General features: G+C 39.4%; 1 protein-coding gene across 4 annotated transcripts in view; it reads right to left on the bottom strand.

The window, feature by feature from the left end:
• Positions 1 to 14,784, bottom strand: part of kazna (kazrin, periplakin interacting protein a) — a 212,790-nt gene that overhangs the window by 189,891 nt on the left and 8,115 nt on the right. The gene's annotated exons all lie outside the window — the stretch shown is intronic.

Here is a 14,784-nt window from a genome sequence, read left to right as displayed (position 1 = left end):
CTTAGCCTCTGAAAGATCACCACAACTATTTCCGAGGCCACCCACATGGCGGAAAAGGAAAGAGTGTGAGAAAAAGCAATTTCCATATTTTTGTGCCTTTTTAGCATAAATATCTCTGTTGTATTTTTCATGAGCGGCTATACTAACCCCCAATGTGTCATTATCCATCTCTTCAGTGTTTAAACTTTGCTAAAATGTCACACTTATAAAAGGGAGTCAAAGGTGCCGTGATGAAGAGGCCACCTGATACAGACTCTCAAACATTCAATCTCATGTTCTGCTGAAGAAATGCCCTGGCACATTTCTGGCAAATTAAAATATATCCAATCTGCTAAATCCATACTGAGTAGGATGAGTTTAGGCCAAGAATCTGGATAGGGTCTTTTCAGGATGTAAATATAAAGCCTCTTTCACACACGGAGAAAAAAAGAGCAAGCGCATAGATTAATGCGTTACATAACCAAAATAAAAATCTTTCACCGTGGCTGACATTTCCGAGCTAACAAGCTTTGAGGAGGAAATTTGACAAGTCGGCACCGAAGGCGGCAGAGATAAGAGGGGAAAGAGGGGGGGTGAAGAGGCAGAGCGTGTCCCCTGGCGGTGAGATTGGAGCAGCCGTCAGATGTTTGAATACGTGAGCGCCGGGTTCACAGACACTCCAGCCACCTCTCTCATACAGCGCATCACATCAAGCACTACAGTAAGCTGGGGTTTGTTCCGACATGTTTATGTGGTGGATTCCAAAAGGCAAAAGGTAACATGTTCTCTTCCTGCTACCTTCCTGTATAATGTACCTGAAGTGGTAACCACACAGGTGCACATCAGCAGCTCTGTGTGAAGCCTTTTCACCGCTTCCCTCAAGCTTTGGCAGATGTTAGTTCAGACGCTGACTCTTAGTGCCCTCTACTGTCCAAACAAATAACATGCAGGCCCTTCTGAATAACAAACTGTCATTTTAATCATGGGTTTTTAATAATTCTCCCTTCTTGTGTTTGTAAATGGTGTTGCCAAAACGAAAGACACCTACAGCTGAAACAATTAGTCTATTAATCAATAAGTTGATCAACAGAAAAATAAATCGGCATCTGTTAAAGACATGTTTTTAAGTACAAATACCAAAAGTGCAGCTCACTTCTGAAATGTAAATATTTGCTTCTATAGTATCCCCTTTCAAAATGTTATTCTATTCAAAATAAGAGTTTTAAAGACCTCCTCTTGGTCTTTGCGAAACGGAGATGGCATTGTTCATGCTCTTGACATTTTTATAGACCAAACAATGTTCATGAAGCATTATCTAAGCTAGATCCTAAGAAACCGGCTGGCCCGGACAACGTAGAACCTTTCTTTTTAAAGATAGCTGCAGATTTTATTGCTCTTCCTCTTACTACTCTTTTTAACCTCTCTCTCAGCACAAATGCAATTCCAAAAGTATGGAAGTCAGCTTATGTCTTGCCTTTACTAAAAGGAGGGGAGGCAACTATTTTAAATAACTATAGGCCAATCTCTAAATTGTCAGTTCTGGCGAAGGTGCTCGAACGCCTAGTGAGTGAACAGGTAAAGGAGTTTTTATGTAAAAATGATATCCTGTCTAAACATCAGTCAGGCTTCAGAAAGCAACATAGCAACATCACTGCCACAATGAAAGTGGTAAATGACATTACGAGTATTTTAGATAATAAGCAGAGTTGTGCAGCTCTATTTATTGACCTTTCCAAAGCGTTTGATACCGTCGATCATCGCATCTTAAAGCAGAGGCTACTCAGTATCGGCATATCCAGCCATGCCGTAGGGTGGTTTGTGAACTACCTCTCTGAAAGGTCCCAATGTGTTCATTTTGATGGGCTATCTTCTGAGTGGTTAAACATTACTAATGGTGTTCCTCAAGGTTTTAGGTCCACTTTTATTCTCCATATATATCAACAGTTTAGGTGAAAATGTGGATGAAGCTACTTTACATTTTTATGCGGACGATACCGTGATGTACTGTGCAGGTCCCTCCATTAAGGAGGCTGGTGTTAAATTACAGGCTGTTTTTAACATTATTCAGACTCAGCTCGCTGAGCTTAAGCTTATTTTAAATGTTGAGAAAACCAAGGTAATGCTCTTTTCTAAAGCTAAAAAGACTACAGACACTGCTTTGGATATTGTTACTATGCAAGGACAAGTACTCAAAGTGGTTACCTGTTATAAATACCTAGGTATCTGGCTTGATGATTGTCTTACTTTTAAACTTCAGGTCATTAATCTGCTTAAAAAGCTGAGGGTTAGACTAGGTTTCTTTTTCAGAAACAAGTCCTGTTTCTCTTTTGAAGCCAGGAAAAGGCTAGTCACTGTGACCTTTTTACCTGTGCTGGACTATGGTGATTTGATCTATATGAATGCACCTGCCCATTGCCTGGAAAAGTTAGATGCCGCCTATCACAGTGCACTGAGATTTGTTACTAACTGTAAAGCACTTACTCATCACTGTACCCTGTATGCCAAGGCAGGTCTGCCTTCACTAACAGTCTGCAAACATGTTTAAAACTGAGCACTTTGGTTCCCCTACATCATTTTAAAACTCAGCTGGGTGACATGCTGTTTGATACTCATGGTACCTGTCTCTGTAAATAGAGTTTGTAAACTGTACCCTGTACATTATGTTGTATGTCATCCTTATTGTTGTTCTGTTGTTTTTATGTTACATGTGTAACTAATGTCCTGCAGGTCACCCTTGAAAAAGAGATCTTTTGATCTCAAGGGGCTTTCACCTGGTTAAATAAAGGCTACAAACAATGAAGGAAATATTCAAGAAAGTAATCGGAAACTGTAGCCCCACTCTCATTATTATACAGTCCAGTTCAAAAGCACGGTAAACCTTAAGCTCAATAATATACATTGTAAAATAACCCCCTCTCTGACAGGGTCAATTAAATTAACATTAATTAAAATGCAGAGCCATTGATTATGAAAGACACACACACACACACACAATATGTTCTTCTTCGAATATTAACTGTCCAGTCGCAAAAATCGTAATCATTGCGCATTCACATTAAGAAAAAGCAATCAAATACATCACGCATCTTTTCTCAGACAAACTATGAACCTGCGAGAGACACATCCCCGTGTCTCAGCAGTCTCCTTGTGCAAACTGAAATAGATTCTCCCCACAGCTCGCCTTCAGCAAACATAAAATCTGAGAGGCAGGGATGAATGTGCTAAAGAAACAGAGAGCTAAAATTGCAGTAGTTAGGTAACAATAGTTGCACAAAATAAAATGTAATTCTTGCTGAGCCCTCCACTGTTACTTCACTTCGTCTTCTTTCTGTCATTGTTTTTCTTTCCATGGGTGTCTCGCCTGCATAGACACATTACAAAGTGCCTCACAAGTCCTCCTATGGAGCTGAACAACGAGGATGAGAGGCCACAGAGACGCCCTGTCAGGCTTTATCTGCTCTGTAGGGACAACTTTGGGTACCAGCCGAAATAAGATCACTACCGATGAAACATTTATGAAAAAACGTATGCAGTAAACCTAATAGAATAGGGTGCAGAAAGTCAGGCTTATGTCGAGATAAAAAGGGGCTTATTTCTTGGGAATTATTCATAGCACACATGAAATCTTGGAGAAATGTCACGAAATATGGTAGGTGACGAGCCAAAATTCAGTTCTGAGGGTTCTGATGTCAGACTTGCGTTTTCTGCTATTCACTGAGCTGTGAAAGGATCCATAGAGTTCTTTATTGAACTTGGGGGAACCAACTTCTTCTTCGCTATCGAAAACTGTCACTTTGCAACTCTGCATATAAAGTGATGGCGTAATGTTCAATCATGTGCAGAAGTAATTCTATCAATTGTAATCCCTGTTTTAGAACATAGTCGGTATTTCACTTCAGAATGTGAATAACATTATCATAAAGTCCCTATTTTAATGTATTATTTAGAATTTGATTCTGGCACTAATTCACCTACGGGCCAAGTGGATGGGAAAGAACAGAGTTGAGGTATCAAAGCTCCAGCAGCATTTGAAGTTCTGAGGGGTTGATGGCGCTTTGATAAAGTCAGATAAAACAGTCTGAAGTCAGTGATGACAATTGATAGGCCAGGTGATGAATAATGGTTGGGCTGAGTGTTGGACCTTCAAAAACCAAAATGTTACGGAAAAAACATCAAACTGACATTACTGTATGCTTTCTCGATGATGTATGGTTTTTTAATGTATTTTTTTTAAATCAACATTATGTAATGATGCTCAGATTGCATTAATGTATCTATGCTACATTATTGGGTTGATTTCAGGCGGGACTATGGCTGAACGATTAATCAATTTTAAATCGAAATCGGGATTTTAAATGATGCAGTTATCAAATCGCAAAGCTTGCGGTTTTTTGTTTTTTAAAGTTTTTTTGTTTTGTTCTTCTTGTGTGTCAGTCATCCACACCAATCAGAAGTGCTGTGCTCCACATGTACCAGCCATTGTTAACCAATCAGAAGTGGCCCATGATAGAAGGTGAGAGACAGATTGATCCAATCACCTGCCAAGTATTTTTGAAATACTTTTCCAAATGGCTTCCAATGGAGCTTTCCTAGATGGTTTCTGAGTCAGGTTAGTAATGCTCCATCACATGTTTCTATTACAGGGTGAATCTTAAACTGAAGCTTGACTTTAAAGCAACCCAACGGAAGTTTCATGTAAGTTTACTTCTTTCACTCGTAGCTCGGGCTGCGGGGGTGCTAGAGACGGGAGCACGTTGATACGACCTTCCTAGCCGGAGCTATGGCCGCATGTTACAATAAACTTCCGTTGGGTCGCTTAAAAACAAATATCGCAAATCGAATCGCAATCGCAATATCTGTCAGAAAAATCGCAATTAGATTATTTCCCCAAATCGTGCAGCCCTAGGCGGGACTACTCCTTTTGGGGTAATATTAGTGCAACTAGTTCCTCTCGTGCTTCACAGGAAGCCATGCATGTGGTTTAGTGTGCGCATTATAGAGCACAGTCTGCACCTCTAAAACAACCTTAACATTATTGTTATTTAAGGCAAACTCTAGTCTCTGAATTACTGCAACAAAAACGGTGTCAAATAAACTCTAAAACAAAAAAAAGTGATGATAACATCTATCTTTTATTGTCAATGACTGAAGCTGTTGCAGGCGCATGAATGAAGAAAAGAAGACAGGAAAGAAACATATAAATCAAATATGTATCAATGATAATCAAATGATGCAAATTAAAACTGACTACGGATGAGTTTAAAAAGAATCAGACATTAGTCCTGAAGTAAATGTATGCCATAGATGTTGACTGAGGAGATGCAGCATCCAAAACTGCTATACAACACTGCCCCCTGGCAGTATTGGCATATTGTTCATCTGAATGCCTGTGAACTGAAGTAGTCCGAGTTTGTTTACAGCACACGCATTTGAATGAAATACTCTGTGAAATGAAGGCAAATCCATCAAAGCCTCACATCTTAAAAGATAAAGAGCAAAGAGAACCAACCAATCATTACATTTATATCTAGTATGAGTCTGAGTGATAATATATGACCTGATAGGAATGTGATGTTAAACACTTATAAGAGGATTAGCATATTATATCGCCTTAGATGATGTTATAACGGCTCAGCACTTGATGTGTGATCACATGATGTTCGACGTGTTTAAAGAAGTTCTCTGTGGGTTTTGAGTGTCAAGACTTGTGAGCCATCAAAAGAAAACCTTCACTGAAGAAGAGGCACAATAAGCATCGTCATAAAATATGCAAGAAAACTGATTCATGGATCAAATGAATGAAAAAGATAAAGATAAAACATATTTTAGCAAGAACAGACCTCACGCACCACTGATCATTGAAATTGCTGATTAAGACTTTTGTCGACAGTTATAGACATGTTGATTTGAGCTAATCTTAATTTGACCACCTGGCATCAAGGTTACCGTTTCAGGAGGGATGTACTATATTCTGACCCGTTGAAGACATTAAAAAGCGCATGCTGACAGTCCGATTATTACATTTATACAACCGATTAATTGTTTCAGACTTTAACTGAGAAAATATGTTTATTATCTTCTGTTTGTGAGGATTTCTTTGAATCTGAGGACGTAATATTTGGCTAGTGATGGGCATTTTTCGGGCATGTTTTGGCCTCATTTTATTTGGACTAATCATAGACGTAACCCTAACCACAACTACCCTTTAAAAAAAATAAAGAAATACGTAATCATCAATGGCAGCCCTTTCCTGCTTGTGGCACGGCATAGAGTAGAACACTTTGTACTATAAATCCCAAATATAAATCACACACCACGTTAACACCATAAAGACGTTGCACATACACCATTATGCATGTTTGTACACAAATGCACATCATGCAACCGAAACTACCACCTCCAGTCCCGGCAGAGGATTTGCATGCTGCTGATAAAGAGGCAGAGAACAGGAACACACATCAGTGGATCGGAGGAGCTGAACCCCGGGGGTTCTGTAGCCGTGAAGCAGAGAGCAGCCAGCAACACTCATCTCTGCAGAGCTCATTAAACTCCACTAATCGTATCTGTTACCGCTGTAAAGGGCAGAATAAAAGGGAGAGAAGCAGGACTGGGATGTGGTTTCCTGGATGGTTTGTTTACGTGTGTGTATGCGGGAGTTCTTATGTTTGTGTGTGTTTGCTGTGATAGAGAAATACAGCGCTGGCTCACCATATCTGTCTATTCCTCCCTCCAGCAGAGAATGCATCCTCCTCGATTTTCCCTTCTATTTTTGCTGAGCTCTATATGCTCTCCTATTCTCTCTGCCCTCATTCTTGTGTTTTTCTGCTGCAGTTGTAACAACATGTTCCATTGTTGACTGGATTACAGAGCAGCTTGAGCTTGTACTCTATTTTAGCACGAGAGATAGAATAATAAACAAACAAAAAAGTGTCTGATGTGTTGGCACAAAGGGGCCGAGGCCTCAACGTAATTGGGCTAATCTTATTTAAACATCCTCTCTTAATAATGTAGCCTCGTAAATACACTCAGGCCTCTTGAGTTAAAAGGAAAAGCGTAGTGTCTAATTCTTTGTTGTCTCTGGACCATTTTGATTTTGGTCACAGCCGACGCAAAGCTCTGCACCAACAGGAAGGATTCAACTCACGCCACAGTGGTAGTCTAGCTAAATTGAAACTAATATGACTCAAAAACAGTCTGGCTTGTATGCCTTGAGAAGATTTTGTGGAGTATTTTTATAGACACTGGGTGGCCTGGAGAGTGCAGTTCTCAGCGCTTCTCTGAACTATAAGAACTGTCTTTGTAGATGCTGTCAAAGTTTGGATCTAGGCCAAGCATCTAGAGGCTTTGCCTGTGTTTGCTGTAACAACATACTTTCATTTGTTTGGTAAATCTGCCTGACTATGATGATTAAATGTGGATCCCCGGTTGGAACAACTCAAACTAAAGTTCAAAGTTGAACTCCCGAGCACCCCGCAAACATCTCTGATCCACGGGGGAGGATAAATGTGGCGCTTCAATTTTTCTCTCTGCAGCACGGTGTGAATTTTAAAGACAAAAAATCTCTGACTGTGAAATGACTTTGACGCTCTTTAACAGGATTATGCACTTTCTCTGAACCTACGGATGAGCAGTTAATGGGGAATGCTGAATGCATTAGCAAAAACATTACAGCAAATGAAAGAAAATTGGAGTCAGACTAGAGAAACTGGCCATATATATTTGTATGGTTTAAAAACATAAAAATACGCTACGACACCTTATATGTCGTAACTGCTATATTGTACTGCCATGTGGTAAATACTCGTGTATGCTGCTCTTGCTCTTTTGCACTTTTTGCATATCATGTATTTTGTTTTTGCTATGTTTGTAAAATGTAATTTTCTTAAATGTTTTATGTGAGGGACTGCGGATGGAAATGAGCTCAAAGCTAAATCTGGCACTGTTACGCTTGATACATTTGAATGTTTTAAGTGTTCATTACTGTGCATTGTCCCTGCCAAATAAACTATTAAATAAATAAAATAAATAAAGATAAAACTGAAAAAAAAAACTACTCTCACTCAAACTCTCCTCTATTTTCCTTTTGATGTTGGAGTATGTAATATTCATGAGAGTGTTTTCAGTGGCGAAGGTGTTGGTCACAGTGGCGGAGCTGGGGGGTGGCCATGGCCCCCAGCTGAATCCTGGCCACCCCAAACACCCTCACCACAGGGGCCCAAACTATTTTTAAGAAAAAAATGTTTAAGTAACCTTTCATCATTCATCAATAATTAACATTAATAGGACGTTATATCGATAATGTACTCACTAAACTTAAAATTCAATGAACTTATTTTCTTCCAAAAGTTAATTATCCAAAGCCTCTGTACACCAGGGTTTCCGTTAGCCGGTAATTACCGGTTTTTAGCTGGTAAAATGTAATAAAAACCGGTAAATTCAAAACCTGCCAGTCAAAATGTCCGATGCTCCGTTCGATTGGCCGCCGATCATTAACGGCCGATATTCACTCGTAATAGTTTGATCTGTGCTCTCTATAAAGGCCGATCAGGAGAGCTGGATCTGATCGATATGGACATAAACGCGAGAGAAGTGTAACCGGACGCGAGAGAGAGATCAGATCAGCTGCTGCATAATCACCTGAAGCCCCGGCTGCCCCACCCACTGTTTAGTGAGCTGCATGAGAAACTGACGGGCTGTCAGGAGAGAGAGGGAGAGAGGAAAAAGAGAGGCTCTGGTATCTCCCGTGTTATTATTCAAAGTTAATTTAAACTTTTGAATAATGTACTTCATCTACTACAAGTAGTTTATTTGAATGTAATAATTATGTTGTTTGAGGAATAATTTATTGAAAAATGAATCTGAATTTTTCGATCTGTTATGATTATAAACTGAAGCAATATAAAAATTACTCCCATTAACTGAGTTTTAAACATCAGCATATCCGGTCCTAGTCCGGTAATTACCTGCTAACGGAAACTCTGCTACACAATTCTTATTATTATTATTGAAACATGACCGGTAAGTTTCAAATTTGTCCGGTAAAATAAATGCTGTCCTGACATTTGACCGGCGAGAAAAAATCCTAGCGGAAACCCTGCTGTACACCCCCTTCTATTTACATGTAATGGTTTGGTCCCACCTCCAAACGCGGTGCGGCATCGCCTACACTTTCTAGCAGAGAGTGAGAGCATGTGAGGAGCAGGGATGCTAGTACTTACGTGTGTACGATGTCTCAATGACTCACAAAGTCAGGCCTTCAAAAGAGAAAAGAAAGGAGAGGGACTAAAGGGTGACAGTATGTCACCCAGTTGTTCAAAAGAAAAGGTGGATGTGGTCCATGAGTGGTGGAAATGTGTCTGTTAGCTAAGTAGTCCATTGTAAATAATAATTGTCATGTTGTTTTTTTACTAAGCTGACATTAAGTACTGTTAATATCTATACAGAAAATTCAGAGGTTTTTCATTTCACTGCTCTTTTAGCTGACATTTAATAAATGCAGGTACATTTTTAGCAGCTATTCATACTAAATCAGTTGTCCCTCCCCCTGGTGCCAGGACCAACAGATCCATCTTTAGGCTCAGCAGCCCCCCTAATGCTGAACCTGAACCAGCTTTTCTCCCAACTGAAGGAGGTGAGCAGCATTGTGCCACATGCCACTTACCAAAGGGTGACTGGAATACAAAATATATATATATATATATCAAAACAAAAAGCTAACATCTAATTTCAATTATACATTTCAAACAGTATTTTTCCACATATTTAAGTTATATTTATTTGGATTTATGCATTCATGTTGAGAATGTTCCATTCAAAAATGTTATTATTAAAAAGGCATTTACGCCACGACTATTGAGATCTATTGTCAGGAATGTTAGTCTTATATCAAATAGTAAATTATACTGCAGCAGAATGTTGCACGTCTGCAGTAAATACTGTGCAGTTAGTATTGGACTACAAGATAGATGCAAGCCTGTACAGGTAGAGTTATTTAAAGCCTAAATGAGTCGGTTGGGTTCTGGAGGTGTGGTTACAGCAGTGCTTGGTTGGCGTGGCCTGTGCCTGGTGGTGGGGCCCAATGTGATATCTTTTCATGGGGCCAAATATCCCTGGTGGCGCCCATGGTTGTGTGAGTGTATGGCCAGAGGGCAGGACCTATAAACACATTTACTACACAATAGTAGGGCTGGACGATATTGGAAAAAACTGACATTGCGATTTTTTCCCCCCTGCGATATGAAAACATACAGGAATTGAAGAAAAGACCGTTTTTTTTCCCTCCAAACCATCTTTTCTTGAACTTTAATGCTATACAATTGGTATTTTTTTAACTATATTTAACCGGATGAAGGATTTTAGTCACGGACGTCTGGATCTTAAGTTATCAGAGCAACAAGCTGAGCTAGCTCGGTTAGCAGCACCGAACTGCCCTGGAGAAACACATGAAACTACTTTATTCAGTGTTTTTACCTTAATCACCCGGTCCGTTTGCTTTGGAGATTTGATTGTGATTGGTGGTTTTCTGTGCATGCAGAGCCTGCAAGTCACTCACTCAAGTACCCCTGACATGAGAGCAAGTTTTCCTTTTGTAGCAAGCAGCAAAATAATTGTAACATGACGTGTTTGAGTTAATTTGCCAATTTAATATCGCAAGTCCTAAAAACAAATCGCACGACCACGCATGTGAATATCGCGCATGCGCATATCGTCACAACACAATATATCGTGCAGCCCTACCCAATAGCATTGTGAAGCTAAACAAAAGGACCTTTTGACTATGTAAATGTAGTCTTTAAAAAAACAAAAAAAAAAATTAACTGACTTTTTTAGAATAGCTTAAAGTAATGTTGTAAAATTACAACCGGGGGCCTTACAGGGTTAAGGGCTATTGTTATTTACTTTAAGATGTTTATTCTTAACTAATAATTTAATTTAAAAAACTCTTATTTAAATTATGTGTGTCTCTGTATTCCTGATGATACACTGAGAGAATGAGCTCATAGTGCTGCTGATCACCATAAGCTAAACAGTCTGTATATTGCATTACATTTGTATAATGTAAGCTTTGTTGATACTTTGCCTGCGGGAATACGAAAAACATAGTTATTTTATTTGATCTATTCCACCACTAGCTTAATCCCAAATAATGTAGGTGCCTTAAATAACCCCTTATTTTCTAGTGAGATGTATTTTTATGTTCATATAATAATGATTTCAATGCCACCCCAAAATGATCACTGGTTCCATCCTGGCCACCCCACTGAAAATGTCCTGGCTCCGCAAGTCAGTGAAAATGATGCTGTCTATAGGAAGTGTGCCAGTCTGTAATGTGAATAGACATATCTGCCATAACACAACTTCTCAAACTACACTTCAGAAGTCTGTGTATTGGCACCAGGAGAGAAAGCAGGGGGGGGGGGGGGGGGGGCATGAATCACACTTGACAAGACCATTTCCTTTCACTGTCATCCCTGCTGATTCGGCTGTGGGGGCTGGTGGAAGCTGCTGCCAAAACATAAACAAGAAGGATTACATGTATAATGAACGGCCCTCTGTCAGGGTTTAGTGTTCGAGATCCACCTGAATGTTGCATTTCATCGGGGAACTTTAATTCAGTGAAAAAACAGCCTCCCTGTGCCTAATTTAATGAGATTGCAATGGTCGCAGAGCACCGACAACTCAGGGAGCGGCTCATTAAATCGCTTTGTTCTATTTACATGTCTTGCAGAGTTACATACAAAGACACGAGCAAGCTGAACAAGTGCGTACATGATTTAATGATGACAAGGGAAACATTTTTAATAGTAAATAATGGTTCACTCAAAGGACAAAAAAACGATTATCTTGCTTTTGTGGTATCTAGTCGTGTAGAGATTGTTGATTTTATTTGCCCAGGTAAAAGGATAAACTAATATACATAATAAATAAACATAGCCTATACAGATGTATTTTTCAGTCGAGTGTTGTGCTCTCTTTTGGATAAATTGTATAATGATGGAAGTTTCAAATTACCAGAAATATATATCTTTGGAATTTCTCTATTGTAATTTAATCTGCAAAAAAGTTCAAAAATAGTTCTTATCCAATGTATATGATGTGAGATGTGTATGTTTCATTTCTTTATGATAATAAAACACGTATTTACAGTATGGGTTTGGACTGTTGGTCGGATTGTTCCTCTAGGAAATTGTGATGGGACGTTTTCTCATATTCTAAAAATAATACAGTTATTTTAAGAATCCAGAAAAATTATTGGCAGATAGAAAAGGCTGGAAAATATGCTTCGGTTTCTTTATGGATTTAACGAGATTGGTAATTGATCCACTTTTTCCTTAGGGGCCAGGCTAGCTGTTTTGAGTTGATATGCTAACCTTAAATTATCCCACTGCTTGCCTTGTATAAAGAGTGAGTCCAAAAATGCTAAAATATTCCTTAAATATCATTTGTAACTACTCAAAGGGTCATATAAGGCATGTGTTTACTTTTCCATAACAGAAACCATTTTAACATGTTGTTTAGTTTGGCTTTTCTGCAGACCAGTCACCACTGCCCACCATACTGTTGAGAGGGCTCTTCGGGGTCAGCTCAGAGTAACAGCTCTCTGTGGTTTTGTCCCCCGCTGTGCCATCCTAACACCTCGGCCAGAGTGAGATTACACCCTTAGGCAGCGGGGCTTCTGATGATTACAGTGGAAAGTGAGATTTTAAGCCTCTTCACACATCTGGAGCATGGAACATTTCCTCTAACCTTGGTTGGGTGATATAGCACTTGAGTGCAGTTATCTATTTGTAAGATAACCTTGAACTATTAATTTATCGTTGATTGAGAATTCTGCTTCCGAGGGTCATATCCATTCAAAACGTGTCCTGATTAAATTAACATTGAAATATAGACTTCAAGCTTAATTCTCACTCGTTGATTTTCATAAGTTCAAACTTAGTATGGAGAGTTTCTAGGAGATAGTGTGTGACATTAAGGATCAAAAGAGAACTTGTACTACCAGAACATTGTATGTTATGCTTATTTGATTCCAAAGCATTTGAGTCCCTTTCCTTCATCAGGGTGTCGTCATTCATGTCCCAACTCACTGATATAAAGGGTTGCATTAAGCTTTGTCTACCGTGGTGAATTGAATATTTTAACATCATTTTTGAGCGCCTGCACTTTAATTTTCAGCTTTGATTGAAGTTTAATTCACCATGCTCTGTCTGAATTAACTTTTGGAAATGTATTTGTTTTACTGGCGAGAATTGCTGTGAATGTTTTACACACTCTAAAGCATCTGTTAAGGAAAATGATGGCATGTGATGTGTGACCAATCAAAAGCTGAGAGACTGTTCTGTTAGTGGTTATTTTCAAACTGCTCCGTACAGCTGGATATTGACTTGGATCATTATTTCCACCAGTGAACAACAAAAGTTCCCCCCTCCTCTTATCAAAGTCACTACAGGCGATATTGCATTACTTCAAATGTGCAACACTCATAATCCAGCATGTGTTTGGGATTAAAGTCTCATCTTTTATCACTCATCAATGATCTCTCGTCTCACAGAGGAAAGCTTGGTGGAGATGGATTGTCTAGATCAGCGGTTCTTAACTGGTGGGTCGCGACCCAAAAGTGGGTCGCGGACCCGTTTCGAGTGGGTCGCGGATGTGTGAGTGAAGGAAAAAGTTTGGGGAAAAAGTCAAACTTTTATTTTGAAGGCCCGATTTTCTAACGCTGTGCATGCAGTCGGCGTTGGACTGGAAGACCATAAACGGTTTTGAAAACTTCTGTCACATAGTGATCATCTTCTCAATCAAATATCTTTGCTGATGTTTTTTCGAGTCTTCTGGCCAATCAGAATCAAGAGTGTTGCCGGAAGTCCCCACGGAGAATAACTTTGTGGTGGAACTCTTTTTTATACATCCATGGTTACAACTTCAGATAGAAATGAACACATAATGAAATATGACCCCCGGTCTGATGGCTGACAGGTCACAGAACAATGGGAGCTATCTACCCTTACCCACAATTTAAAGTAAGTCACACAGACCATCTCCTCTTTACTCTTCTCGCAGCAAGATGTCAGAACAAAGTGAAAAACAAACAATGGCATAAAATATTATTAATATGTCGGGTAGTAATACATCTATTTATTTTCGTCTCAGAGTACCAGAATGCATAGTTTATGTTAGTATTTCTAAAAATCTCCTGGGGGAGAATCCCCCCAGCCCCCCCTGCTGGGGTTGGGTTTTCAGCAAGTGTGCCTTTTTATATAGTTCAGCTTTGATTCCATCATCTCATTAAACCTTTTTAAAAGCATACTTTAGTTCTGTGAAGGGATATATGCACTGTACTTCACTTGTATTAATATTGTATGCTGAAAAGCGTATATATTACAGCACGATTTTTTGTTGAATAGATTTGAGTGCTTCAAAATGTTGGGTCGCGATGTATTGACCAAGTAAAAAGTGGGTCCCGAGGCCTGACCAGTTGAGAACCACTGCTCTAGATGGGAGAGCACAGATGCCTGAAGTGAGGATTTAGAAGCAGCAAAGTGAAAGGATTAGAGACTTGGATTGACATGATTGGCAGAAGAATCACATGCAGCTGCTGACGCATCGTCCACCTGCCGCTGCAGATAAATGCAGCGAACAGAGAGAGAAATAACACAGGAAAGGGAACACGTGTCCAACTCATTACAAAAGGACACAAAACGCACTGCAAAACAATCACAATTGCAAACATAATCAACTTTGAGCGATTAGTGAGGATTACAGTTGCATTGCAGATGAGCCAGAGAACAAGTATTTGTCGCTTTA

Source organism: Gymnodraco acuticeps, unplaced genomic scaffold, assembly GCF_902827175.1.
Source record: "Gymnodraco acuticeps unplaced genomic scaffold, fGymAcu1.1, whole genome shotgun sequence".
NCBI classification, from domain to species: Eukaryota; Metazoa; Chordata; class Actinopteri; order Perciformes; family Bathydraconidae; genus Gymnodraco; species Gymnodraco acuticeps.
This window is presented reverse-complemented; position numbering and strand designations above follow the sequence as displayed.